Genomic DNA, 4,901 nt, shown 5'->3' with positions numbered 1-4,901 from the left:
TTAATTTCTGTTGAATAAATTAAAAAACCGCCGTGCCTTCTTTTACTTTTATTTGCCGGGCAATCCTAGCCAGAGCTGCACGACAGGTGAGATTAATGGAAATCCTAAATCGCTTGATTAGGCTTGGCTTATACCGGCGAAGGTGGATATTTGCCTGCGCTGTTTTTGTTGTGTGACGCGGGCAGAAGTTATTGCAGGGCATGGCAGTTTCGGTGTGGAATTTATTAGTGATCTGCTGGCGAGATTTGCGGGCAAATTAGCCCCCAGGGGTAGTTATTGACATGGAATTGGGCCGATTAGAGAGTCACAATCCCACCCGCTCGTAATTTATATTTTATTGCCCGCCAAGAAGCTCGACAGATGCGCTCCACATTAAAATACTGGCCCAAAACGTCACAGATTGCTCATCGACAATTTGTAGGCGAAGCGAGAAGAGATTGGCCATTGTCTGATCGATAAATAATGCATAATTTCTGTGTGGGGTGACACAGTGGCGGAGAAAATATGATATTTATTCCTTTCGCATCGAAGGGTGCACTTCTGTCTCCCTACATGGTGTTGAAATATGTCGAGAGGGTGGGCAATTCTTCACCCCCACGATCATGTTTACTCCTCCAAAGTACACCAGTAATTAACCCAAAGTAAATTCCGAACTGCAGGCATGCTCTTTTGTCTTCTCATCCTCAGGGGAGGGTTTGTTTTAAATAGAAATGCACCCTCAATTCCCAAACACAGCATATCATATGTTGCCTGCAATTGATGTCTTTCGATTTCGCTAAGCTACACTTTCTTACATCTAATTTCTTTTCCTCTCCTCCGGGAAAATTGAACATCTTCTGGTGTGTGTGAGAGAGAGAGAGCGAGAGAAAAATTTGCTGAGCAAGAGGAAAATCCTCAAAGGAAAGTGCGGGGAAGGAGGATAAATGATATACAGAGAGACCAGCAAACACACAGTTTAATTCGTGCTTAAGCAATTTCGTATTAAAGTGAAACCTGAGCTCGTGGTTGGCAGAGAGCGTCAACAGAGGGGTTGGGAATAATCAGGTTTTAGATTACTGAGCCATATCAAATCCTCGGGATCAGTTTTATGTTTTGATTGATCTGTCCTCTGTTTTTTCGAGGGATGAAAGAAACCCTCTTGCTCTTGCCCAGGAGAAAAAAATTGATTGACGCAAAGAGTGGGTGAAGGACTCCTTTTTGGGGATGATTCTGTCGAATTGAGACACACATTCGTGATTGGATAATCACGAGAGAGAGAAAAGGCGACACGTGACCTCAAACGAGATAAATTATTCACAAGACCAAGACAGGGTGTTTTTCGAGAGATTTTTCCCAGCCACATACACACACGTCGGATGCCCTGGAAGTGCTGCAAATGAAGAGGCACTTTATTTCAACCCCTTTTCCCGATTATACTCTAATATCTCAGTTTTGTGCAGGGGAAAACGCGGGTTGTTTCTGGTAATTAAATGAAAGGAGAGAATGTTTGTCAAAGAAACTTACAAATCCAAAGATAGAGAGACACAACCAGTATTCTTATTCTTGATTCTCATTTCTCGACAATTACTTTTCGAAATTGTTGAACAATAACGGGTGACATGGAAGTGACATCTCTAAAAAAAATTAAACAATTTGTACAAAATGCATTTTTATAAACGCTTTAATTGTTACTCATTTTTTGTTTAATGCCTTTAAATGACATTTAAATAACCTTTTATTGAGGCTACAATTGAAATTCCGGTAAAAAGCACAACTTTCTCTTATCTATCTACACAAAAATATATAAAGTAATTAATGGTTCTTTAAGATAATCTTTAGGTTAATCAAATAAAACACCGCACTATTTGGTTTAGCGGCAAATGGACTCAAAAGACTCTTCTTTTCTTCTCTAATATAGGCAATTTCCTCTTCTCTCTGGCCAAACAGAGGAAAATTGCATGTAAAAAGATAACCAAAAGGGACGAAAGAAAATCCCTCAGAGGCTGTGTGGAAAAAAAGTGAAATGGGTGAAATGCAATTGAAAAGTCATTTGATGGATAATTTATATCGCTCTCGAAGCACCCTCTTCATCATCCCGGACGAGAGTCCTGCTGCAGGGGGCAACCTTTGCGCCCTGTTGTGATGTTTTCGATAACAGATGCGCTTCAGTGATCCCCTGAGGCGATTTTGGCAACCCCTTTGCTCTCATCTGGCGGCGGGATGAGGCTGGCCTTTTCCCAGGACTTCCCGAAACACATGGAGCCCAGCCGAGGAGCCACGGCGATGAGAGCTCTTGAATCGCGATAATTCACTTTAAAATCCATCTCGCTAGCGAACATGGAAAATTGCTCACGGAGACAATTGAGTTTAAGCCACTCGTGATGGCAAAATATGCATTTTTCCATCCCGCAGTTTCGAGTGGATGTGAATTAGCGCCACTGCCCGGGAGGAAGTCACTTTTCAAGGAGTCTCTTGGTGCGACAAATATTTGATTTGGTCCCACTGCCAAGGGGTGGCGAATGCTGAAACCCACCTGGGAATATCCATCACGAGAACCCACAAAACATCTCTTCAGACCAACTGTTCGACTCCCAGCGAAAAAAACGATCAGAATTGACCTCTGACATTCGCACCCAATAATCATTTCTCTCGCCACAGCCTCAGCAATTCCCTCGGCATCCCTTAAAGTGTGGGTGTTGGGAAAATTTTGGTGAATTTCCTGGGGGCGCACTTTAATGCCTTTGGCCAACGGAAGGCAATAATGAAGCGATTTAAATGCATGGAACGCGGCGCAAAGGACCCGAGACTTGCAGGTCGGATGGTCGGTTGTGATATGAAGGGCAACAGCTCTTATCGTGAGCCGTCGTAAACTTTATGCGCTTCTCACCATTGACCATCCCTTTTATCGTCCCCCTTTTTGGCCCCGCGTGCAGAGATCTGCCGAAGATTCGCCCATTTTGGGGCGCGCCAAAGAGCCGAGATATCGGGCCAAACTCTCCCGATGGACGACCAGAGGTGGAATTTTAATGAATTCAACCCTCAAAAGAGGGGTTGCACGACACTCCTGGGAATTTATGATAGTCTCTCATCTGTGCGTATATGCAAAAATGAGCTTTCATTTCTTCCTCACCAAAAACACTGAGGGTAGATTTGACTTTCACGAGCAAATTGATCAATCAACCTTGCAAAAGAGTCTCTCTCTGCTCCTCAAGACTTCAAACTTCCGCAACAATGTGTACAGTGGAAAAACACTTTTCGTGCTCGCGTGTTTAACTTTCCCGGCAGGGCAAGAAAGACAATGAAGGAGTCACGCAAAATCCTCAGGTTTGTCAATTTTCGAGACAATGATCGACAGTTTGTTGGGAAAAAAGACTTACTGTTATAGCGCCTGGAATCGATTTTGAGGCATACTTTTCCGGAAGTCGGCTGCAATTGAAGGCGACACGAATGACAGGAGCACGCAAGGCGCGCACGAGAGTTGAGTGAATTCCTAGCTTGAATTCGTCATGGAAGAGGAAAATGCCAAAAATGCACTTTAATTATCTCCACACACCCCACAAATTCACTCTCGCTCTCGACTGCAGCCTTGCGGACCCGCGCGCGCGCCTCCGGAAAATTGCCACGCCATTTCACGGCAGATGAGCAGGGAATTCCCTCAAGTGTTCATGCCCTCAATTTATCTTCCCGACGTGTCTTTTCTGGTGATTCTTGAAGCTCGACGGCTATCATAAAATCTCCATCGGAAGAGGCATTTTGCGTGGCACATTCGAGGGTGGCGCGCAATTCGGGAAATCACATTTGGCGTCTCCCGCCGAAGATTTCATTAGTGCGGCAAATCTCAGGGTCCAAATCAGCCGCTAATTTTTCCGCAATTTGCCCATAATCGAATTCCAGGCCTTTGTCGCCCCCGACTCACGCTGTGCAGCCCGCGTGGTGAGGGTGAAACAGACACGGAGGGAACACATGTCGAGGGTTGCACAACATGCATTAGGCATGCTCAGAGACACCCTCTAATCGTCCTCGCGCTGGAATTCAGTCGAAGGGACCTGCCAGGACACTTCGCCAGCACTTCATTTCACTCCATTCGCCCGCTTTCCGTGCAAATCGATTCGATGCAGAAGAAGTTTTACTCATTTCGGGAAATTTGGGGAATTTTCCCGGAGGGTTCGGTAGATTATTGACTCATGAGTTGGAAATTATTCCTTTATAGTCAATTTTGAGTAATTCTGCCATTGAATTGAAGCGCTTCAAGACTTATAATAAGTCCGGAAAGATCAGTGTTAATATTAAATGTTGCAATTCTGCAATTTCTTACCTTTTTACATAAAAACAATGTAAACTTCTCATCACTGCACCAGAAAAATCTATCCAGAAGCCACTCAAAAACTTGTAATCTGCATTTTACATCGTGAAACCCTCTCGAAATGAATCAAACTTGCACCACTTGAGCGCATCTGGGGTCGATTTGGGCACAATAGCGCTGAGGATGATTAATTGGGTGGGCACGAGGGCACGAAAAGGGCGATCTCTTCTGCAATTTGTTGACAATTCACCACACAATTGACAATCCACCTGCTCAACAATTTCTCGCACCCCAGCAGACAAAAGGAGCAGAACACATGGTAATTCGCACTTTAAACCTGAACATTACAGGGCCAATTTTCCGCCCACGAAACAAAAATCCACCCAATTCATGGCAAAATTGGCAATTTCAGAATCAGAAAGAAATACTGTTGTTGCCATTGTTCGATAATGCAATCCAGAGAAAAAAATTCAAATTGCCCATATGAAAATGAATTTACGAGGGTTGAAAAATGTCACATGGAATGCCATTAATCATATGCAGATTGATGTGCGCACAACACAAAAAATCACGCGTTTACAAACAGTCAAATTTGTGTGAGAAAAAGTCGCAATTTACC

This window comes from Phlebotomus argentipes, unplaced genomic scaffold (genome assembly GCF_947086385.1).
Source record: "Phlebotomus argentipes unplaced genomic scaffold, Phlebotomus argentipes genome assembly contig_5, whole genome shotgun sequence".
Lineage (NCBI taxonomy): Eukaryota > Metazoa > Arthropoda > Insecta > Diptera > Psychodidae > Phlebotomus > Phlebotomus argentipes.
Note: the sequence above shows the minus strand (reverse complement) of the source record.